General features: G+C 43.8%; 1 protein-coding gene across 8 annotated transcripts in view; it reads left to right on the top strand.

Moving 5' to 3' along the window:
• The window catches only part of ZNF521 (zinc finger protein 521), a 711,353-nt gene that overhangs the window by 284,174 nt on the left and 401,294 nt on the right, over positions 1-25,885 (top strand). The gene's annotated exons all lie outside the window — the stretch shown is intronic.

The following is a 25,885-nucleotide window of genomic DNA, read 5'->3' as shown; positions in this document are numbered from 1 at the left end:
TCCACTAGGTCCATGCACAGTTCCATAGCTTAGTAGGGATTAATGGAAATGTTGAATTGATCATACCAGCTGGGATTTACTCTAGCTATCATTCTATTCCATAGTTTAGCCTGCCTGTACCATTATAGAAGGGGAATATGGATTTCATCTTTGTCCTGGCTAATTTAAAATTGAGCAGTAAAGTGACCTTCGAGTCCCTTTACTAAACAAGCTCTGGGCCCACATCTCTACATTCTCCACTCATTTCGAGACTATCATAGAGGAGCTAAAATGGTGTAATGAAAGTTTACCATGATGAATGCCTACCAGTGACCAAGTAATTCAAGCAAGTTCATTAAAGACTATTGTTTATTCTCACCCTTTGGTTGGGTCAAACCTTATTGTCACTCAATTTTAAAGTATGCCATTTCCACCCCAGACTACAAACTTTGGAACAGCACATTTCTGCCATTTTAAACTCTGCACTCTTAAAGATAGGTATAATCTTGGAAGCAAGCAAACCAGTGGTGTTGCCAAGTGGGTGACGTCCCCATAGAGAATAATTGATAGACCTATCTTTTGATCTATCAATTAAATTATCCATGAACGGTTTATCCCACAGGAGGCTGGAGATGAGAAGTGTTGTGTTCCTGTGTCAGTTAGATAGACACAATAATTCTCTAGCATAAAATGTGTTTCCTGCTAATTACCATTATTAATTTGAGTGGAATGTTCCTAACGCTTTGTTTGAAAATATTTTTAGAGAAGAACAATTCTGTTAAAAGGCCAGATATTGCTCAAAAGCTATACCATTGATCATGCTCAACAAAAATTCCTATTGTGCACATCACAATCTTCATCACTTGAAGCTCACCACAGTCATTTCTGCTCACTTTAACCACCTTGTCCTGTCCGGCACATTTGGCTATGTTGATCATCCTATCTCTCTTGCTTCCCTCAATACCTTGGGTCTCTTTAGTTCAGCCTTCAACTGGAATTCTTACTACCTGTCTCGCCCCTCTTCTTGATGTTGTGGTGCACCAGTTTCTCATCACCCACATCTCTATTTATGGTGTCCCTCAAAGATCAGTTCTGGGCCATCTTCTATATGCTGAGAGCACACTCCTGTTTTCTCAGTTGCATCTCTCTCCTTATCTTCAGAAGTACCTATCCAACATCTTCACTGTTATTCACTTCTAGGTGACTCTAAAGTCCCTCATGCTGAACTAAATAAAAAACTAGATTCTGTATTTATGTTCTTTGTCTACAGTTTTGCCCTCACCCTACTCATTTCACTTACCTCTTGACTCACTGATCTTTGCCTTCTTCGCCAGAAGCATTGGCGTTCTCTTTAAGCTAGCCATGAACTCATTCATCACCTCACAGCGATGGTAGCACTACCAGTACTTAAATACATGAAAGGTCGCCTCCTTCCTTCCATTCCTAATATAGTCAGTGCAGCCAACTACTACTTGAATCACTTAGTAATGGGCTCCCATAATAATACTCACTCCAGAAGGATAAGATTCTCTTCTTCACTACCAAAGCCCATGCAGCATCAAAAAGGAGATGCCTACTTTGCTTATAATGACCACGTTGGATTGTTCCCTTCCAAAAAGATGGTCGTTTACAAACTGATGATACTGCTATTCTTGTCCATAAAACAATTATCTCAAGTTTTCATTTTGATTTCTATAAATCAGTAATCTTCCACCCACAACCTGGGATTCAGCAACCAAAGTCTTCTCTCAGCAATCAAACTCCCATGTGATACATCTAGATTCTTATTATTTTATCTTCTACTACTCCTCCTCCACTGACACTCTCTTACACCATTAATCCCTGTGTGCACCTCAGTCCAGGACCTTAAAACAGCCCAGGAGTCATCATCTTATGAAAACAGTGATCACCATTAAATATCGGCTTAATTCATTGCAAAAATGTATATTTCAAATTGAATGTAGCGCTAGATTTCTCTATTGTCTGTCTCTGTTGTCCTCTTATAATAGAAACACTGTTGCACATCATTGTTACTGGTCATGTTTATTTTATTCGTTTAGTATCACATCAATTTAGTCATGGCTCATGTATAATATTCTTAAATAAAAAAGGTCTAATGAAAGTGTTTTTGCGGCACTTAAATCATAAAATACATAAACTCTCCCCGTGACCTGGAATGTGTTTCTTTTTTCTGCAAAAAATATTGTTCCGGTCTATAAACCTCCCACATCCGTCGAATCTAGATCAGACCTAAGAGTGATTTGCCAAATTCCATTAAATTCGAACATTTTAGTGCAAGTGATGGTAAAAAATGTCTAAATCTGTTTTAACTTGTACAAATTTGAGGACAGTTAAGACCAGTGCAAAAATGTGTTTGGTAGAATATTGATGTGCAAACCAAACTGTATTAATTTTGCAAATATGTGATTGCTGTGACCTGCAAAAAAGTTGAGCCTTGTTTTGTTGTGTTTTTTTGTGTGTATAGGTGTCCATTTTAGCCCTGCAGTGCTAGTGTTTGATGGCATCTGGTGATTTACTAGGGTAATGAACAAACAGCCAAACAAAATGTTACAGAATTCTTTTGCATGTTTGATACAAAAAGAAGTGAGTACATGCCACTTCTAAATTAAGAGGCCATCAATAGCTCCTGGTGATTGAGTTCCAATGATTCAGAGTTGTATCATGATGTTATGCCTTATGTTATGCAAGGTGATAACACAGACCCCAATGGCATGTTTTATCAGACTCATTATGACAGGGAACCGTTGTGTTTGCTGACAAGCAGCTCTCACAAAAGGTGGGTAACCACAGATTGGCAGGACATCAAGTAGGTATTATTGTTTGGGCCTGGGGGGGGAGGAGGGGAATGCATCGGGTGGTAAATATGGGTGGCAGGAAAGTATTTTAAATAATTGGATATATGAGGGCATAATTCCAATGGAGTGTACTTGTCAGGACAGCAGATTATTTCATTCATTTTTTGGGGGGTGAAGAAGGGTAACACAGATGGTAGTGGGTGGGTATAATATTTAAATTACAAGCAGCATGTGGTGAAATGGCTAGGGCCATGTTGTACATGGGTACCCCGTGACTCCCCTGTGCCTCCAGCGCTGAACTGAACTGAGGAAGTGGATTTGGGGGGCCCAGCATAAATTAGTAGATGGATAACTGTGAATGTAAATGATGTTTTTCACCTTGGTGCTCTAATGGATATCACAGAATGCTCGAGCTTTACTCTTGTCTTTTTTGATGACATTCAGAAATCCCAAGGTGAAGAAGGTGAAAACATCCTTTTTATTTATAGTTACCTATCTACACTACTGTATATTCTCCTTTTCTGTTGTCCTTTAGGTTTTCCCATCCAATGTCCTAATGTTTTCATTGTGTCCAAGGTGTATCTACTGTCTTTTTTCACTGGAAGAAATATTTAGAAACGTGTATGCTTAAGAGTAATAAAAATGTGAACGATGCATTTGAAAACATGACGTGATTCTGCTTTGCAATTTCTGCACAGCACCAAACAGAAATGAATTACATTAACTGTTCTTGGTACACAATGTGGCTCAGTTACCGCGTTTCTAGCATACTGATCATATATTAGATTTACAGAGGGTCGTATGTAATGTGTTTGCCCAGTTACTGGAGTTGAACACTCACTGAGGGCAGTACTCTCATTACATGGGTCTGTTCTCATTTCCACCTAGTTGTAGTGCAGGTTGTTGGCCACCTAAAGGGTACATCATGTGATCCCTTCATGAGGATCTTTGACAGTGGTTAAGAACATTTAGAATGTGATTAATTGAACCTGTGGGATTTCCTGACACAAGGTTGGAATTAAAGAGCACATTGTCGTTGATTGCCAACGCCCAATCTAAGTTGACCTAGGTACGTACCAAACGTGGCCAGTATGTACCAGCTCCTTTACATCACAGCATGGTCACTTTGGATAAAGACTACTGTGGCGGGGTGCAGTGTCCGACCTTAGGCCTGGTCTTTCTGCTAATGTAACATTTTCTGTGTCATCTGCAAGTTAGAGGATGTTTTCAATGAAGGAAGGGCTGCTGCGACACAACTATACCTTCATGGCCCTATTCTTGTTAGTGCTTCCTGCAATGTAGAGAAGGTTTCAGTATTTTTGGCAGGACTGATTTCCAGTCCAGTCCTGCAGTTGGTGACCCCAACTGAAGTAGACACCACTCCTTTCTCTTAAGATTCTGCAGGCTCCTGATTTACAGTCAGCCTTGTGATCCTGAGCAGTGTGAACCTTGTTGGTGCCAAGTAGGATTCTAAACAGATAAAGGCCTTTTTGGCCTGCGTCAAGTGCAAAATGGACCAATCCCTGGATGAAAACCCCACGGGTGCATTTTCTAAATTGCAGTCATGATATATCATTAGCAGTTGGATATCTTTTATAGTTATGAAGAGAGTGAAGGCTTCGGGCAGAAGTAAAGGGAAGATCCTGCTATTCTCATTGACGAACCTTGTCAAGCGACAGCCAGTGAGTGGGGTCTTTTCCTAACTCATCAGCAGATGTGGTGGAATCAGTGAGACTTGCTGATCCCACCCCACTCTGTGAAGAGTTGGAAAAGGTCAGAGTGAGGTTTCACAGATTGACAGTAAGTACTAGGAAATTCAGGGTTCAAACCTAAAGCATCCACTGCTGACTTTGTCAGTGATGCTTCTCTTCATCAGAGAGGATCCTCTCAGGGCTGTGCTTGGCTAATGATGTCATTACCCTTAGGGCTGTGAGATCTCAAGCCTGGCAAATCTTGGTTGCATGGCGCCTGTACATTAGACCATGTCAAGTGCCTGGTCCCCTGACTTTGACATGAGTGCTGCCAGGCTGACTTCACTCAGTCTAATAGACACTCATCATGCAGTCCTGACATTAGCACTAAGGGGCCATCACTGTCTATTAGGAACTGTCTACTGGTCCCTAACATTAAAAGTAGTACTCTCACATGTAGTCATTGATATTGTCACTGGAATGTTACTGCCTGTGTCTTACATAGTGAGAGTCTCTTGGCGGGCAGCGGTGTAGTGCTCCATTCCCTTGCTGTCAAAAGATTCCATAGTCCCATCCCCCTAAAATTCTACCCCTTCTTCCAGGAGGGCTGGGGTGGGGGTCACAAGGGCTCATACAGGCAAGGTATGTCTGTCGTGGGAGATTGTGGAGAGAGTTTAAGACCTATTTCATGTGGTGTCAGTTTCTTCTTTGTAACCTCGGAAAAAGAAAACCACCCAACCATTCACCAATTTTTTATTGCTGAACTCTGGTCACTCGTGAAACTCAGTGGATTATATTGTCTTGATTTGTTACAGGGTATTTCAACAGTTCTGAACCTGAATACTTGTGAAAGCACCATTCAGGGTCCCCCAGTTGAAAGAAATAGTGCTCCTGTTTCCCCCAGCAGAGTTGCAAGCGCGAACAGAGGGGTTGGGGTGACCTGTAATCATTCCACCTTGTTGGGAGCTACTTTCCACTGGACATTGGTCTTCAGCAGCAGGGTAACCCGTAAGCTGTTACTGTATGCATCATATGAGATGCTATGGTACACCTTGATGCTTGTGGTTGGGTGGTCAATTTATGATTATGAGCTCTGGATGCTCCTTTTTGGACCTCTCCTAAGTTAACCCATTCCCTGTGCTAATCAAACTGCTCCAAGTTCTTCAAAAAGAAAGGTTTATGCTGGCTCGTATTTGCTGCAGGGTGCTGCATGATTGCTACTGCAATGTACGGATATTCTCTAAGGTATATTAGTGTTAAGCCCAGCGCTCTTGCCAGTAAGACATGTCATCATCGTACTTTTCCTGATAAGCATCTGGGATTCTGTTCCTTCCGAATACATTTCCAAACTGCACTGTGAAGTACTGTGTTCATTCCCACATTTTTCTCGCGTTGGAGAATCACAAAATCCTTCAGCCTTCCTCGTGTGTCGGCAGACGTTTGTGCAGCAGGCAGGCGTCCAGCAATGATGCTTAGCTGTTTTCACAAAGTTGCCATCTGGCAGTGATAGTGAGGTGGTGTTGTCATCAGTTTCTAGATGCAGGAAAAGAACGAACGCTCATCTGTTTCCTGTGGATAAGCAAAGAGAAGATTATCTAGCGAATTCGTGTTACCTTAGAAAATGCAATCTTGGAGCGACTCGACACTTTACCTGCCAGTTTTAACTTTCAGCTTTCCGTATACCTTTTCCATTGGAATTCGATAGCAAATACTGAAGTAAACATTTTATGAACACATCTTGCACATATTGGCGTTATTATTTTATAAATTTCTATTAATGTGTTACTAGATGGTGTGAATATTAGTTTGCCTTTTTTTTATAAAATAGGAGGACTATGTTGTCCTTACAATGCAGTTAATGTCTGCCCTCTCGGAGAACATTTGCTTTAGATAAAATGTATGTATTTCCGAACCTGGCACATTCCTGTGATGAGCAGTACTAGCGTTCTCAGCGATTTAAAAAGAGATTGCAACAGCGAATATTACCTGCATAAAAATGTCAGCGCCGTTTTACCGGCATAATTCGGAAGTTGCCAACAGTATCGCTATCAGGGTGTTGTAGATAACCACTTTAATTTATTGTTAGGCTTAAACTCCGTTGTTTTTTTTGTTATACTGATAAATTCGTCAGATGTTACTATAATCGTTTATCATTTTCCTGTTTCCATTTTTTTACGAGCTGCTTTGTCTCATATCACCTACAAGTGCTGGACGTGTTTACCAAAGGAAGTTCAGCTGACTGGATCTTTTGTTGAAAAGGAAGAAGTGGTGTGGAACCTTTTGATCCCTCGAACAAAATAGCCCATTAAAAACAGGACTCCTTTAGCAGGCGATTAATTTGCCTTCATCCGTTTATCGGTTGTTGCCGAGGAATTGTCATTGTTGTCCACTTTGAATGTTTCTAAATATGTTGTGGGTTGATACTCCACTTTCTACTTTCAACCTTTGAACCTTAACGCAGCTAATGCACACGTACAGTTGAGAAGCATTTATATAACATCTTCTCCTTATTTGTTAGTGAGACAAACATTAGGGCTCAGGTTTAAAAATAGTCATAAAACTCTGGGGCCTAGCTCACAAAAACGGGGCAAATCTACAATGTTCACTTTCCAACCTTGCATGGTTTCGGTAGATTTCCAACTTTTTGGGAACTCACTAAAGATTTCTAGGTGGCGCTTGGATGCCAACAAAACTGAATGTGTCCTGAGATACTCCATTTATGTTTTGGTATGAGAAAGTCAGTTGCAGAAGTGTAATGCATTTGCTCTGTTTCTATTTTCTCCCTGAAGATACTGTTTTGCATTATATTGAAAACCTTTCCAGTGCCCTCCCTCCCCATCAATTTATTCCTATTCCCCCCCCAAAACAATTAACTTGTCTCCTAAACAGGAGTTATTGTTAAACTTTTCCATATGGCCAGATATCGCCAATGCCCCCAGGTTAACTGACCACCTCCCCCAAGTACCCCACCCCAGAAAATTCCTGCCACTGATCAGACCCAGCAAGTTCTTTCTTTTGGGTTAGGGGTCGCTATAAACCCTAGCTGTATTTAGTCAGTACTATATATATATATATATATATAATCACATTTATTTATGTAGAGTAACCCACATTTGTACAGCTGGTTTACAGTAATTAATATCTAGCCTTAACAGAGACACTAATAAAAGTACCCCACCCACCAACCTCCCATACTTGGATACTCCTGTGCAGGGGGCCCATCTGCCCACTAGGATACCTACCTGGGGCATCACCTACACCCATCATTTGTCTACCCCCAAAGGGCCAGTGCTAGCTTCTGCCCAGTGCCCCTGTGGGTAAGGACTATATGTCAATGTCACCTCCGCGCCTGTGCGACCTCCTTTCAACTCGCTGCCAGCACTCCTTGGAGGATCCTGTGACGTTGTTATTTTAGTGTAAAAGGAAAAGGATGCTTGTACAGTCTCAAACAGTCCCACTAATCATGATCTCTTCCGCCACAGACCAAGTATTTCACATACATCTCCTCCCCCCAAACAATAGCATGGCGATGAACTCACCCTGCCAACAACATCCAAATAAAACATTGCTTTACCCTATGGACGAGTCTGAAATAAGCAAAAACTTACCCCAGGTGTACCTTGATGTACAGATGACAACGAGCTGATCTAAAACAACTTACCAATACTAAAGTTGGCTCCCTTCAAACAAGCCATTGTGAGCTCTGACCACCTACAACCACTCCACTTCCACATGGGAACCTTTTTTGACCATGCAAGCACAGTCTCAAGAGGCTCCTCTGCGAGCTGACCACCCTTTAAAGTAAACGACGCAAACAAGTCTCTCCCTGTGATCTCCATTGAGTCAGAGAACAATCATAAATACTCCCAGGGCGCATATACCCCCCGGGTAAGATGTTGTCCACCCCGCTCATGAAATATCGCAGCCCTCCTTAGCCAACAGAAAAGGTGCCTGCTCCCCAGCTTCCATGGCCCTGGCTGCCTGGCCGCTTGGGGGATAGAATATACCCTCTACACACCTTCTGTACAAGTAGCCCAAAACCAGCACTCCTGTAACCTCTTTCACCTCCACATTCGCAGGAGGCCTGAAGTATTGAATGGTTGTCTCATATGCTTCTGCCGGCCACACGAAGCCTAACACCAGCCCTCCTGTAGCCCCTTTCACTTCTGCGTTGACAGGAGGTGCTGAAGTATTGAATGGCCACTGTTGCAAATGCCGACCTTCATCAACAGGAGAATACAAAGAAAGGGGGTAGAGAATGGGGGAAGAGGAATCAGACAAAACAGGTTCCATCTCACATAGGTTTCATAGCAGTCCAATCTCCACCTGCAGATCATTTGCCACACCGATCCCGCCAGCCCCATCCCTGCTGCTGCAGTGTTGACCCCAATTCAAAAAGAATGTGAGCCATACTTGGTCAGGTCCAAACCTGCCACCCTCAGGGGACTGCTAAGCACCCTCAAGAACTGAAGGTGCCCCATCTTTGTGCCACAACAGGGGACCAACAGACGCCCGAGATTGGTGGGCCAATGCCTCCGAATTCCGTAGAGGACAGCATTCATTTCCTGTAGCCCCAGGCAAAGGGAAGCATTCATCCCCTCTTCACAAAGAGTAATATAGCAGCAATGCGGAGCTTGATGTACATAACTCTTTTGCTCCACCTCTTCTTAGAGACCCATAAATGCCATAACTAACTCTGGCGTGAACCAGTCTACCACTGTGTGCACCCAATATGTGCATCAAAGACCACGCTTTCCTCTTCTTGTACAGCAGCCCCTGTGCATGTGCAGTGCAGCAGATCCACCCCGTCCTCTGTGCAGCATGTGCCTAGATAACTGTGAGCCCGTCTCTATAGTCCCACACCAGGCAAGCGCTCATGGAAGTGCCATCCTGGGGCTGTCTTTTCAAAACAGGCACTCCCAGGCTGATGCACTACTACCCCGGTCTGGGAGACCATCTCTGCAACCCTGTGCCAGGCAAGCACTCCAGGAAGCTCTAGGCTAGGGCTTCTAACCACCCCCACCACCCCGAAAGAGGGCACCTTCTGTGGCAAATGAGCTGTCCTCCCACCTCAGAGTCGAGCTTCAGCACCACACACCAAGGAAGGACTTGGTCAAGGAGGGCTCTCCATGGCTGGTGCACTCTTCCCCACCAGTGGGTGCCAGCCCAGAACTGTTCCCCATAATAGGGCACTATTAGGCTGACGCTTCCTCCTCCTGTCTCAAAGTCAAGCTCTGTCACCATGCACGAGGGGAGGCTTCTTATGAGCATCATCCTGGGTCTGCCCCTTCAACAAGGGTACACCTTAGTTGGCGCACTACCTCATGTCCCAATGGTGAGCAGCATAAAATGTATCCACTCCACAGGAGTGGGCCTCTGGTACAAGGTATGGTTCTAACAGTTAGCTTGGCTATGCAGCAATTTAGAAACAGTACACAACCCAAATTGTAATACCTACTAATTTCCGTCAATTGCTTTATCCTCTAGTGCAGTACTTTATAGGTATAAATGACATACACCATTATTTTATTTTATACCATTTTTGTCTCTCAGTGAATTTGTTGCTTTCACTATAACTTATGCTTAAGTACCTGGATAAAGTAAAACCAATTAGTACTCATGGTGACCATCGATATCATGTATCCCTAATGCAACCCTTCTGCATTCAAATAAATAAACAGCTTATGCCACTGCATGCAATGAAAAAACGACTTATATGTGCAACGCAGCCAGTAGTGGGAAGGTATTCCGTGAACAACCCTGAAGAGCAACACTTAAGTCTCTGCTCCCTCCTAGGGGAGTATCAGAGCTCGAAGAAAGAATGCATTGCGAGTTATGGCGTAAATACCACCGTCAATTGCTTAAATTTGCAAAACATTTCCAGTACTGCCAGACACAATGACATGAGCTGGAGTGATAGGAAGAGCATTCACCACTCGCACTAGCCCACTACAAGTAAACCAAGTCCCTAACTTCCCCACGGACCCCACTACTGCTTCTGAGTCGCATAGATAATATCGTAGACCCAACAAGAAAATTGCACTTTACCGATAGGGAGAGCACTTGACATTCGGACTCGCCCCCTCACAGCACATATCACAATTAAAAACACCATTACCTGCAAGAGTACTGCTATTGATGGATGGACCACATAAGGTATGAAGAAAAGGAGTTCACTGGCTCCAAATTGGAGTACCTCAGCAGCATCCTCTTACCAAAAATGTAATCTTCCACTCGTGGCTTAAAATAATATATGTAACAACATCCTTCATGGTATTACCAGGAAGGGGGGTGCGAGGGTCAGCTACCAGTGGTGCAGCAGGCACCAAGACCTAACAACCCGACCTTCACAGCCTCCAGAAGGGTGTGGGGGCTTCTCTTTTATGGACACCACAGCCCCTGACATCCCTGCTAAGCTGCTGCGCATGGTGTTCCTGCAGTCCTCAATAGTACTACTGTAGTGGATTTAAATATTGTTTTGCTACTGCAACTGTCTTACTCTTCTGCGGGTGCAAAATTCGCTTTTGCATGTCCTTTCCATCACCACTTTTCAAACTCCTTGAACCTCTACCATTCTGGTGAAATTAGCCCACAATTTATGCCTTTTCACCCATGCCCCTCCCACTTATTCCTAAAACCCATAAATCGTGTAATACCTGTGAGGAGATCTCTGCTCCCTACCGGAAAGATAGGAATGACAGAGACACATGTCAGAGGTTTGGAAACTGCATGCTACGAAAATTAATGCTGAGTCACCTACTCTATTAATGCTGAGTCACCTACTCTAAATAGGAATACATGGCCGCATACATAGCTGCACAAATGAGTAAGAGCAGTTCTCAGTATGTAGGAGGAACTACATTTTCACTGCCCCAGCCTGCTTACAAGGTAGACCAGCGGATTAAGCTTTCAAGGTGACCTTGCCGTCTATGCTGGAGTTTGAACCCTAGCCTCAGAGGGACCCCTGACACCAAATGCAGAAGACCGTGTCTCTGAGCTGCAGCTCCTTCCTCCCCCTAACCCGGAACTCCCACTCTCTAAATAATGTGCGTCTGCATTAGCGGTTGTCAGTGGATTAAACTGCTAACCCCTTCCATACCATAGTGAGGTGGAGGAAAGGCAGATTGAAAGTATATCCCCAGACAGTAATCACAAGGTACTTGCCTTACCCAGAGGAGTCAAAGAGGATGGCAGCATGCAAACACTCCAGTGTGGGGTTCTGGCATGCAACGCCAAACCCCATGGCCCAACCAAATAGTTGCACCAAATTCCTTTTTCTTCTTTCACACCGTGATGTGCATGCGCTCCATGCACCAGTTAATTCCAACAAAACTGCAGTATCTGTCCATAGGCAAGTGATACATAAGCCATGCCGATGTGCACGCTGCCAATGAAAATCGCATGACCCAGCACGGGGAGATCATGCAATTTGCCCAGAATCACCGACTGTTGAGCCCACGCAGAAACTCAAAACTCATCCCTAGTTTTAAAAGGTGGCAACCCATGCCCCTGTATTTCATCACCCCACTTCAGCTGGCCTAGGAAATGGCATAAAAAATGGCTTCCAATTTGCGATCGAAAGGATCTCAGGTAGAACTTCCCACAAGACCTCTTAAGAAAAGCTGCTGAATGACTAATGTGCCCAAATCATGTACACCATGAAAAACAGATTCAAAACAAAAACAAAAAGAAACGAAACGTTCACTGAACACGGCAGCTGATATTCCCAGCAAACACCTAGCCCAAGCATAGATCAGAATTTAATATACTGGCATTCAAGACATTCTCCCCCGCAATCCCCATATTTGAATGAATTGACTTGAAAACAAAATTCAACTAAAATGAATTGCAATGTATAATGCACTAGAACATCAGCTGGCATCCCCTGCAGTTATACAGCCAAGCATAGATCCACATCGGACTATGAACATTCAACATAATCTTAAGAGACATGGCCCACAAACAATTAACCCACGAGGAAACCTTATAACAAAGAGAACTGGCATGAACTACTCTCCCCTGCCATCCGGCAATTGATTGATATCTATCATGTTCTACTTCATTACAGGGATCTCCTACCAGGACATCAACACACTATGCTACTGCACAGTGTCCTCTGGATCAGAATCACATCGCTCATCAAGCTTGACCGGCACTTTGCGAATACTTTGTTGCATTTGAACCAACTCTTGGTCATCGACATCAAGAAAGATGCCTCCTTCAACTATAATGACTTGGGGGAAATTTGTCTGCCTCCATGCATGCTTTTTACCTGGCCCACTTTCTTACTGAAAAAACAAAAACAAGGAATGTGAATTCTACCCTATTCCCCCCGACCTTCTTGCCCACTATCAGCAAAGGATGCCACCCGGGTGCCCACCAAATCAAAGTGCATACTCGTCTCCCCACTCTGCTCCACACAAAGCCACCAGAAACAAAAACAGTGAAACATGAGCAATTGGAGACAACGTACGTCCCCACCGCAATTCTCCATCCAAATACCAGTGTCACATGCCTCATGCCATTCACATTAGCATGCCATACTCACAACAACGAGATGCAGGCGTTAAACAGGAACCAATAGCCGGTATGGTTTCCTAGAAAGGTGCTCAAAACAAAATATGCAGGCGATGCCCAGGGCCGCTCTTTGCTCCTGATCGGTGAGGGTTTAGGGGGTAGTGTCTATCTGGAAGGCTTTGTGCAGGTGAAAGACCCACTTGATGACTCACAACTCTACTATACTGCGCTGCAACCTCAGATTTGGGGCCTATCTCGCCGTCATATGAGCAGCTCCCCCAAGTTGGGCGAGCCTTTGCCAGTATAATCAGGGAAGGTAGAACTGTATATGAATACACATAAGCATCCAAGTTTGTGATTGGCCACAAATTTACAGGGCATTCCTGCCTTATGTCACTTACTCCTGGCCAAATCCTACCATGCCGGCTGATTTACACACATGAAATTCTTTGTAAGAGTACAACCATTTACAAGTGTAAAGCCCACTTTTCATAACTATTCTATTTGCACGTGTCAGTCTGCTTAATGGCAAATGTAGCTTTGGGAAACATCAACACAGTCTGTGATATGATTCCCGGAGTTTTTGGTTGCTATCAAATTGTTGCTGTATGGAACCTTACACTTATGCTCGCAGGGCACATCATAAGGTCGCAATGGTGTGAGCTGTTCTTTTTAGGTCGAGCGTAGCGTTCGACGTGTTGTATATTTTTTAAGTATACTTATACTGTGGGTTCCAGTGATTTAATTTGTTGGTTCCACTGCCATTCAAAAATCCTTGCTTGCTAGTGGTCAGTTCTGCCTCTTTGTCTTGCCTTTTTCTCTTTGGGAGCAGCACAAAGTACTGTAGAATTATGCTATGTCCTGCTTATCTCTTCTGTAAGGGACTTTTTTTTGTATTTGCCTGTTCCTCTTACACTGTGGGTGTGTGTTCAGTCCCTCCTCCCCACCAGCTCCCTCTGTAAACATAAACCAGCAGCCGAGGGGGGCTTTTCCAGGGCCAGCTCGCCCTCTCTCTGTTTCTCTTATTTTCAGTCTGTGTGGCAAGAAAAGTCCAGTCAGTAATTTACAACCCTAAGAGCTCTAACTCAAGCAAACACGAGTCCATTGTATTCCAAACGCTTGTTCTCTTTATTTCGTAGGCAGTGCGAGCTCGCTGGGCAGTAGTAGAGCGCTTTGAATGACCTCGATCCTGTTACATGGATAATTGTACTTTCACCGATACGTTTCACTGCGAGCAGACTTCTGTGTCCTTTTGTGTGTCTCTGTCATGCTTCATGGTGGCCGTGGGCTTCCCTATGTGAAAATGTTCTACATTTCAGTTCATGTATACAGCAGCGTGGTTGAAATTAGAATAAAAGCGCAATGACGCGGCTAGCATTGTCTGCGTCATAGAACCTTTTTTTAAATTTACTTTAAACAGTGCTGCACAGTAGCGACGCAGATATACAATGTGGTTAAAAACAATAATAATTGCAAAAGCTGAAAGATATCACCAATGAGTGAGTTTTTTAGCAACTTAAGATAAAGGGGGGCGGTGAAAAGGGAGCGTCGCAACGTCTTGAAAAACCTTCAAAAGCCCCGAGTTAAGACGAGCATCCCATTGAAAGTACAAAGCAGACCTTCAAATGCCTGCGTGGAACTGTCCCTCCATAGCCCCGCCTCTTACTCCAACCATTCCTACATAATCCTTGTTCTTTAATCTCACTTAACGAAGTAACCCCACCAAAACTGGATTTACAGGGAGGGTGACACTCGTATGTAAAACTGGCAAAACTGTCCTTTGCGATGCCCCTCCCATCTTTCCTGTTGTAAGTAGAACGTGTTAAAGACTTTTCGGTCCCCCTGAGTTTAATCTAAACCCTATAACTTGATAGATTGTTCGGCCAGGCCTGCGCATGCAAGCTGTGCTGCCTGTGAACTCTGCTGCTGCATTGCTGAAGGAATCAGTTTGGGCTTTTTGCCCAAGGCTGTGTGGCAGGTGGCTTTTGCCTTGTTGGCGTCTAAGGGATCTGTTTGTCCTTGGCTCCTCAGCATGTCCTCCCTTGTTCGTTTCTGAACTTGCAGACCGCCAGTTCAGTGGTCATCCCAAACGGGGAACCAAAAGCATCCCTGACAAAAAGGCTCAAGCCAGCCCCGCTCCCACCCTCTCCACACTCTTTTCATCCACCCGTTCTCTATCTCTCCTCCCTTACCTCTTTCTCTCTTCATTGCGCTCTTTCTCCTCTCTGCTTCTCCATCTTGGAGGCCCCCTGTGCCTGCTGCACTTACCCTTGGAGATTTGGGGAAAAGTAACAGAAACAGCTGTGGCCCTGGTTCTCAAAGGCAGCCTCTAATGCAGAACAAAGGATTGCTTCATTCACATTTTCATAATATTATTATGATATTACAGTTTTTACAATTACTTGAAAAACTTATTTCATGTGCTTATGTGGGCCATCATTTTATGTTCCAATAATGTTTTATGCAGCAGGGTCAGTCTTTATAGTAAAGTGATGCTCAAATTAATACGTTGTTGGGTGCAATAGACAACAGATGTTCCTCTTCCTGTAGGCAAATTGGCCTAATTGTGAATCCCATGGCAAGTAGTTACATTTAAGGGCAAAAGGGTGCACTCAGCAGCCGGCCCTGTTCAGAGTGAGCAGCTCAAACCTTGGCCAGCCTATGGTCTCTCGTACACATTTTAGGGCTTCTAGGAGTCGAGACCAGTTTCATTGTACGGAGCTCTACAAAACCACTTCAGCTTTGGAAAGTCATTTATCCTAATGCTGAGCTAGTTCATCTGTTTTGTATTCATGCAGTAGGTTTCCAGTTGCAAAATTGTTTTTGGTGATTAGAACTGGGCCCTATTCAAATTCTTTTTAATAAACCTTTAAAGGGGAATAGTTCAGTTTCAAGGACCTTTGCTGCTTATTTAATTCAGGGTTTCTCTCGGCTTCTGCCATAGGATGTGCTTTGGGATCAATAAATTGCTTGCCACCAATGTAGCATCTTTATATCGATTCTCCTAATTGCTAACATTGTAGCTACAGGGAGGGTTTAATGTAGGTTTAGCAGTCTGGCTCAACGACATTTCACGGGTAATCTCTTTATAAGGTCAAACTGGTACACATATGTGCACAGCCTTGCCTTTAACAACAGTTTGATGGAGCAGAGTGGAGAAAGTAGGATGTCAGAATAGGTTTGCAAGCCACATTACACTGTAGGGTTATGAATCCTCTGTTGTATTGTAATTGCATTCCATTGTATTCTCTCATACGGATATAGTGAGATGTAAAACTGGGTTTTGAGGAGCTGAAACATCTGTGCTGACCACCTTAACTGACTCCCTCCACCATTAGCTCCTTCCCACCTGCCTCATATACATTAGTGGCCTTGATCTGCCTTAAAGAGAGGAATGACAGCTGTACTTCCACACCAACAAGGACCGCCTCTTACTTACCTTCTCCATACCCAAATAATCTCACTAGGAGGCTGTTCCTGTTCTTAGGGTTCAGCACCAAGTGCTCCGTCCCTGGTGTAATCTCTCTGTGGGCTTTTAACCATGCCCATATGAAGCCCATCAGTTTGGTTGATTCGTGGGCTTGCTTAGCTTGATTTCATTAGTGAAAGACATGCATACGTCATGCCTCTTCTGGTGTTTAGCCCGCCTTGAGCGCACCGGCCAACTACTGAAAACATATGAGGCTCCATGTTTTCTGCATCATTTTTTCTCTTTATTTCGTAGACAGCGTGGTCTCGCTGGGCAGTAGTAGAGTGCTTTCCAAGACACTGACCCTGTTATATGGATATTTGCACTTTTGCCGGTTACATGGATAATTGACTTTTGCCGGTTACCTGGATAATTGCACTTTTGACGATAGGTTTCACTGTGAGTGAACTTCTGTTTCCTTTTGTGGGTTTGCTTTGTGCTCATAGCGGCCATCAGCTCACTTATGTGAAACTGTTTTACTTTTCAGTTTATGTGGCAAGAAAAGTCCAGTAGGAATTTTCAATGCTAATAGCTTTAACTCGAGTAAACGCGAGACCCATTCAATTGCAAATGCTTGTTTTGGGTAGAGATCAGGTGACACGAGGTACTGCAATGCCCAAGATTCCCCATAAGAGTGAACATTTACTGATGCAGTAGGAGTAGTGGGGCAGTATCACACACTGCTCTTTTCTTAAAACAGGTTGCCCAACTGCTTGAAATAAAGCTTCTGCTCCTTGTAAGGATTCAGGCAGGGTCACTATCCATTCTCTACAGCTGAGTGAAAATATTGAGCACTATTGTATTTCAAGAGTACAGTCAGACAGTCTTTCTACAGTGTAGTGCTGGTGAGAGTTAGGATACACACACCACTTATTAGATGGGCTTTTTATTCTTGACCTTTGAACTAGAAGAGCGGCATTTACAAGCAAAGTTGAAAAATACAAATAGAATGAAGACAAATACCTCAGTTAATTTAAGAGACAATGAAAGTTGCAAGTAGTGAATTAATGTAAGCATATGTAACATGTCGACTTTAGATGTATTGATCTAACTGCTGAAGTAAATAGTAATTACCACTCCATTGAAAAAAAACTCAGTTCATTTTATTTAGATGAATCACAAAGGGATTTCCTCTATCAAAGGAACAACACACACCTGCATTACCTATAAAGCATGAAATAAATTACTTGGCAAAGCTGTACATCATTTTTAAACCCACTTTAGATGTGATTGGTATTGTGTATGGTACAAGGGACATTATCATCCTGTATTTGATGTACTGGCATTAAATTAATTCTGTTGTTCGATTTTTATTTCATGATTAGTGAAAATTAAACAAAAATACACATTTAAACCCAGGGGCTGCAAACTGCATAAAGACAATTATTCCCTTGTCTCATTGAAACAAAATGTACTTTCAACTGAAGAGCATGGGAGGACAGCGATCTTCGAAGGCTTGGGAGCCAGGACATATGACAAGCTGTGGGCCAATGTCAAGAGTGCGAGAGTGGAAATGCAGCACTTTCTAGTGGGATTAGAAGGGATTTAGTGTATAGGTTTGAACTATACCAGCCTATTAACCGGCTCATGCATGGTCTACAATAAGATTATTTCCATTGACCTCTGTGGCTACATAGGCACAATGTCTACTAAGGAGGACAGTGATACAATCCTAGAGTTGAAAGCAGTCTCATAAACGAAGCCACCTCACTGTTCTTATTAATCAGGCTTGTCAGGGCATGGAATGTACTAATGCACACATTACCACCCTTACCCAACAGAATAACAATATAGGTGATTTGAAGTAAAGATGGTCACCGTAACAGAGATCTAGAGGTGGAATCTCATTTTAGGAGATTACTCTTGGATGAATTTCAGGCTGTCCACATATTAAATCTAAGAGAGATTTTGGGGCGCTTTCTCTTTGAGTTAAGTTCCTTGCTTGCCATTCATTCAAGAGTCAATGTGACCTAAGATTATCAATCCCCCACTGTGCTTATTCTTTTGCATCTTCCCTAGAACATTTTTATATTTCAAATACTTTTATGTGGTGGTGGTGCACCACTGTCCCAGTGCATCTATTGCTCCAGCCTAACCCATATCCATGGCTATGCCAGGGATGTGTGTACTATTATGAGGACATTCAATAATATTTTTACGGAATTTAAGGATTAAAATACTATGGTTTTTATTTCTCTCATTTATATGCGTCTTCAGGTTTCTTTCATTTAAGTTTATTTGTAGAGCACTATAATTAGCCTCAGTGCACTTTACAAACAACGACGACACGAGATTACTGGGACGATCAGTGGTCGAGGAGGGTCCACCATACACCTATCAGTCATTAAAACAGGCGCTTACAGCCCATTTTGAGCCTCTGGCGAATCCTGATTATGAACGTTTGCTTTTTAGACAGGATAGACAATTTCTGCACAAATCAGCTGATACCTTCTACGCTAGGCTTAAAGACCTGGCTCGCACCTGCACCCTGGTGGACATGGAATATGAAGTACGTGCACAATTTATACAGGGATACGCATCTGTGAAATTGAGGGAACACATATTGCAAGTACCAGGTATTTCAATGGTAATTATTCTCACGTTGGGAAGGTCCAAAGAGCTTTCTAAGGTATGTGCAGCCCATATGGAAGCAGCACTGCAGACACAGGTCAAAGTGGAGCCGGTGAATGCTGTTACCACAGTGACTGGGGAGAGAAAGAAATCCAAGTCCAAGACCACCACGTCTTCTCAATCCTGTTATTCTTGTGGAGGCCCGTTTCCTCATCAAGGGGTGTGTCCTGCGCAAGGCAAGAAATGCTCAAGTTGTAATAAGCTAAATCATTTCACCAAAGTCTGCAGGTCCACGCCCCGTCCTAGGTCAGAGAGGTTCAAGGCCATCCACTCAGTGCAGCCGTCAGTTGTAATGGAAGAAGATGATGATCTGGACGATGATGAGGACGGTGAAGGTACAGTCCATGTGATACATGCATTGCATCCCAGCAGGCATCCTCGGAAGCGAGTACCAAGGTGTCTAGTTTTTCTGGCAGGCCACAAAGTTGGCGCATTGATTGACACTGGTGCTTCCATTAATGTTATGGCAAAGTCTGTTTTACGGCATCTTCCTCTTCAGCCCCATCTACGACTTACGATGACTCAGGTCTATGCGTTTGGTTCTTCAAAGCCGTTGCCGTTGGCAGGTGTGTTCACCACAACATTGTCTCATGAGGAGCATTCAATACAAACTAAGGTATTTGTTACCATCACTGGGTCCGACATGCTACTAATCTGCCGGACGGCAGACCAGCTTAATCTTATATCCTTTGCGACTTAGTGTTCACCTGGAGACCGTGGAGAGCCTGATAACTGAGTTCCAATCGCTATTCGAAGGCATAGGTTGCCTAAAGGATCTTATGTTACGCTTACACATTGATAAGTCCATACAACCTGTGGCTTTGAAGCATCGCAGGGTCGCATTCCACCTGAGGCCCAAGGTGGAGGAGGAGCTGAGGAAGTTGGAGCAAGCGGATGTCATTGAGAAGGTCGATGGGCCTACGCCATGGGTGTCGCCCATTGTGATTGCCAGGAAACCCAGGCAACCGGGGGAGGTGAGGATTTGTGTGGATATGCACCTGCCCAACGTTGCCATTAAGCGTGAACGGCATCTGACACCTACTGTTGATGACATCGTCGCAGAGGTAGCAGGGTCAAGATGGTTCTCGAAGATGGATTTACGGGCGGGATACCATCAGCTACTGTTACATCCTGATTCTAGGGACATTACCACATTCTCTACTCACGTGGGTCTCAGGCGCTACAAACGTTTGAGCTTTGGGATTTCTAGCACTGCGGAGGTCTTTCAGGACACTATTCGTGGGGCACTTGCTGGTCTTCCAGGAGTCATCAATGTCAGCAATGACATACTAGTGCATGCTCCCAGTAAGGAGTTACATCTTACACGACTCAGAGCCACATTCCAGAGGCTTCACGAGAATGGTCTGACGCTTCATAGGGACAAGTGTTCGTTCTTGCAAACAGAAGTGTCCTTCTTTGGGTATCGGTTCTCTGGAGAGGGAGTATTTCCTTACCCGGCCAAGGTAAAGACATTCAATCTGCCATGGCTCCCATCAATGATTCTGGTGTCCGTAGCTATCTCGGCATGCTGAACTACTGTGGGCGATTCATCAAGAGCCTGACTGCTCTGACGGCTCCTCTTAGAGACCTTATCAAGGCCAATGCCATTTGGGAATGGGGGCCTGATCAAGAAGCTGCTTTCCAGGCCACTAAGTCAGCATTATCTGAGCACACCATCTTAGTCTACTTTGATCCTAAGAAGGAATCAGAACTGTCGGTGGATGCTAGTCCCACAGGGTTGGGAGCAGTGTTGGCACAAAGGCAGATGGACGGGGAATGGGCTCCTGTGGCATACGCCAGTAGAGCTTTAACAGAGACTGAGCAACGTTATTCCCAGATCGAAAAAGAAGCCATTGCAGTGCATTGGGACTGCAGACACTTTCATTTGTACTTGTATGGTCAGCCATTTGTAGTACATACTGATCATAAGCCTTTGATTCCATTGTTTAATGGGTCTTCATCCAAGCCTCCACCACAAATTGAAAAGTGGATCTTGCAGCTACAAGACTATCGCTTTCTGGTGGTATTTCATCCTGGAAGTCTGAACCCTGCTGATTATGTGTCATGACATGCCAGGCCTGCTACTTCTCACGAAGTCGCAGATGCAGAGGAAGCAGAGGAGTATGTGAGACTGATTGTGGAACGGTCTCGCCTGCTGCCTATATCTCTCGATGAGATCAGGTCAGCCACGGATGACGGTGAGCGTCTGCAGTTGGTGATGTCAGCTGTGGTATAAGGAAAATGGCATTCCATCCTAAGGAATCTGGCTCTCCGGCCAGCGGAGGCTCACACCATGTTATCCTCACTACATAAGGTGTGACAAGAGCTGGCTGTATCTCCCGAAGGATGCCTGCTGAGAGGGCATAGGCTTTCATTCCCATGGCATTGCAACATTCTGTCGTGGAGCTTGCCCATGCTTCTCATCAAGGCATGGTGAAGACTAAATCTAGACTGAGGAGCAAGGTGTGGTTTCCGGGACTTGATGACCATGTTGAAAGGGTTGTACGTCAGTGCATGATGTGTCAAGCTGTTGGTCCGGTTGAACGTCCCCCACCGATCATTACCGAGACTCTTCATCCTGTCCCATGGTTTCGAGCGAGTGCTGATTTTGGCAGTATGCCAGATGGCCGTCACACTTTTGTCATGATGGCTGACTTTTCAAAATACCCTGAGGTTGAAATTGTAGACTCTGTTACTGCTGCGTAGGTCATACCGCGTCTGGAGGAGATCATGGCCACCCATGGTTTGCTACAGGAGATTCGCACTGACAACGGCCCTCCGTTCTCAAGCCAAGAATTTGCTGACTATTTGTTGTCTAGGGGAATTGTGCATAGGAAAATCACCCCTCGTTGGCCTCAGGCAAACGGAGAGGTAGAACGGTTCATGAGAACCCTGAACAAAGTACTGCGCATCACCGTTGCTGAGGGTCACAATGTGGATTGTGCTGTGTATGCTTTTTTAAGGGAATACCGTCTGACTCCACATGCTGCCACCGGAGAGGCGCCTAGTTCCGTATGCATTAACAGGAAGGTGCGAGATACCATTCCCCATGTTCAGGAACTATCTGATCTGCATCATCAGGTGGGGGAGGCGCTGTCACGGAGGAAGGACAGGAATGACAAAATGTCACGGAAAAGGGAATCCAAGGAACGTGACATTCATGTCAGGGATGTGGTTCTCGTGAAATGCAGAAGAGGGGAAAGCAAATTTGTGTTACCTTTTGAGAAGGATCCCTGGGTGGTGAGTGATGTTAAAGGTACCATGATCACTGCTAAACGAGGTCCGGAGTCGATCACAAGGAACATTTTGTTTTATAAAAAGGTACATACCTCGGACTTCCAGGTGCCGATAGACACCTCCTCATGTGTTTTTGACCCTGGGACCATTACTGATCAAGATGCTGATGATTTTGCTTCGCAGAGTCCATGTTTGGTGACTGATGGTGCATCGTCCAGTGGGTTAATGAGCTCAGATGTGCAGAGCCCTGATGGTTGTTTGGTTCTGGACCCTGGCACACATCGATCTGTGCCCGTGGGCCCTGATATGCAGAACTCTGACGATCGCTTGGTTTCGGAACCTGTTACACACAGACCCGTGCCGGCTGGCTCGGCTGTGTCAAGCCATGGGGATGGTCCGTATAATTTACGCCCTCGCCCACAATGTTCTACCAGGCTTCATGGTTTTGTACTGAACTGATTGTGCTCTATATGCTCGATGTGTGCTAATGATTTAGTAGATTTGTTTTGTAGATGCTGTGGAATATGAACTAATGTTTTGTTTTATATATTTGTGTCATGGGTAAAGGAGGAATGCTACATTTCGTAATGGACTCCTCCATGTTTTCGTACTGATAGGGGGATGACTTTAATCTCCCTACAGTGATGTAGAGTAATGGAAAGGTCAGTGACGTAACTGATTTAAATAAAGAGACTCGGGAGGTATTTTTTCGGGGGTCCAAGTAATGGAACATGGTGTGGAGTGGTTTTATCCCTGGATGCTGATGCTGGGCTCCCGCGGCCCTGCCGACACAACAAGTACCAAAAGAGAAAATTAGCTAATCCCTATAAGTGATATAGGATAGACTGTGAGACAACCAGCTGATGATCTCTTGATGTATGCCAGGCCATACTCATGAAAATCAATGTGGCGCAATAAATCCGGATCTATAATTAACATAGTGTTATTGTAAGAATACAGACACAAATAAATCATTACAATGAAGTTGTCTAATGTCATGTTGTTACTACAGTATAGTTTAGTTAACTTGAGAAGTCATTAAAATCATTGTATTGTATTCCCTGATAAAATCTCTATACAGAGAAAAACAACTGAGGCCATATTCAAAAAGCAGATTTAATTAAATTTGATCGCACTGAATTAATTGCTCTCTACGTTTGAATAAATTATGTTGTTTCTGATTATGTAGATGTGAGTACAGCATGGCAGAAAGGATATATGCACAGCATCATGACTTACTCAAGGTTTCTCTTCTTGTGGAACATCCTGGGGCGGCTCCTTCGCAATGAGGAAGTAGCATTGCCACCCTGGCTAAGCCAGGAGCTGAAAGATAAAACAATATTTAATTATCTTTTCATCTTTCAGCTGCTGGCTCAGCCAGCACTGGGTTCAGGGAGGGGCGGGGATGGACGACAGGAGTGGGGAGAAGGGAGGGGGAGGGGAGTGTGTGCATGTAAGTGTCCATGTGTGTTTGGCCAACCGTCTCAGGTTCGCCAAACACACATGCGCACTTAGGTTCCACCAACCCGGCTGTGTTGAACAAGCTGGAGAAACTGCTGAGCCACAGAACAAGCCGCTCAGACCCATCCTGACACTGCTTTCATGCTACGTTTAGCATAAAACAGCGCCAGGATTTCTGAGGAGCCTGTGCTGGTGCCCCAGTGAATGCTGGGACACCAGACAAAGAGGGGAGGAGCGAGGCACCTGCGTCGGGAACGGTTAAGTTTTTTAAAATATTTTTATTTTATTCCCTGCCCGCCCCTCCCCTTGAGATTTGCAGCAGTCACCGCTGTGATCATCACCTCGAGTCAACAATGCTAATGAATAGCAAACAATACTCAGTACATCTGCTTATAAACTGTGTATAAATGTGTACGTTAATATTACTATTGTAATTTGTTAGTCAACAAGGGCTGGAATTTCAGTTAGGTCGTGATTGTCCCAACATTTATTTAAACATATATTAAATAACCCACATAGGAAGGAGTTTCACAAACAGGGAATTTTCATGAAGAACGTGCCTTTTAATGAGATTTACTCCACCTTTAGCACCTGAACCCTCTTTCCTGAGGCCAAGGGGTCTCCTTGAGCTACAAATTCATGCTTAGAAGCCGGCTCGTAATGAAAAGATATTGATTTAGAGATGTCTTGAATGCAGTGTACACATTGGTGTTTGAGCCCACTTTCCACTGACATAGACTCTGTTTCGTATTTCTTCAGCCTCATAGCACAGTACCAGTTTTGTGGTGTGTGTTTGCTTAGTTGGGAATGCGGTGCTAAGCCATTATTTGACCTGTTTCACTATATATTTCCCTACATTTTGATCACCGACTGGTATGACTTTCGATGTTTATATATTTTTGATACACATATTCCACTGTTTTGCAATAGGGACTGATTTAGACTTTAGAAGAATATCATTCTAGGTGAATCGTCTTTGAAATCTATGAACCGATGCAAACGTCAAAGCAAATTCTGTTACTTGCTCTTTAGATGACTAGTTTGTCTACTAATTCGTACACTTGAAATATCTATTGTTGATTTACCAATACAAGATGAGCATAAACTCTGTAAAGTATCGTGACCCAAAGCATAATCTAGAAAATAAGTCAGAAATCACATTTATTCCCTCATTATGAGTTTCCCTGTTAACCTACGGGAAGATACTGGTACCAGAATTAAAGATTTCCGCTGGAATTCACACCTTGAGTTAATAAGCCTTATGACTTATTTTTCCCAGAATGGGAAATAACACCCAGGCCTAGGAATACCATGGCATGTTTTAGGCCCAAAACAATACATATTTACCCCAAGCTTGGAGCAGGTGGTAAATATTACAAGTTTTTTTTCTTGGGCCTGAAAGAGGTAGAAGGGTGGCAGAAGGGTGGAGTTTCTTTTATTTCAGCTGGGTGGAGCTTTTTCGGATTGCCCCCTACTGAAGTTTGAAGTTTGGTGCCAGGTGCAGCAGCTGCCCACTATTCCCAAACGTTTCCTGGTCGGAAGTCTCCCAGACCAGAATAATCGGGTCTAAAGCTTGAGTACCAAATCATTCTGGCCAAATAAGGGACCTAGACCTGCTGATGAGTATAGAGAGTAGTAGGGTACTTACCTTGGCAAGAGCAATAAATAACACCCACATCCTTGTCTTTAATGCAACCGTTATTTTCTGGCACAGGAAGTCTTGGTTGTTCCTACAGTCCATCTAGTGAACTCACTGGCCTAAATACTGTGGGCATCTGCAGCGTAAATGTTCACATTGTACATATCTCCAAACACTGAAATGGATTGGCCTGTGTTTAAAATCTGTGTTGTTTTCCCTTTTCACGTGTTTCTGAAAATGAACAAGTAATGTGCAAATGCATAACAATGAATACAAATGGATATATAATTTACTTCATGGTGTATTTCAAATGGCAGTCTACTGAGCATCTGTGTTAACAATATTTAAATCACAAGCTTAGTATATGGTTACAGTAGTTTATTCTTTGTGATGTTCTTTATGCAATAAACGTAAATTAATAAAAATAAAAAGTGAATTAATGTTA

The sequence above is a fragment of the Pleurodeles waltl genome, chromosome 2_2 (genome assembly GCF_031143425.1).
Source record: "Pleurodeles waltl isolate 20211129_DDA chromosome 2_2, aPleWal1.hap1.20221129, whole genome shotgun sequence".
NCBI lineage: Eukaryota > Metazoa > Chordata > Amphibia > Caudata > Salamandridae > Pleurodeles > Pleurodeles waltl.
The sequence above is the reverse complement of the archived record's forward strand: the minus strand, read 5'-3'. Positions and strand labels throughout refer to the sequence as shown.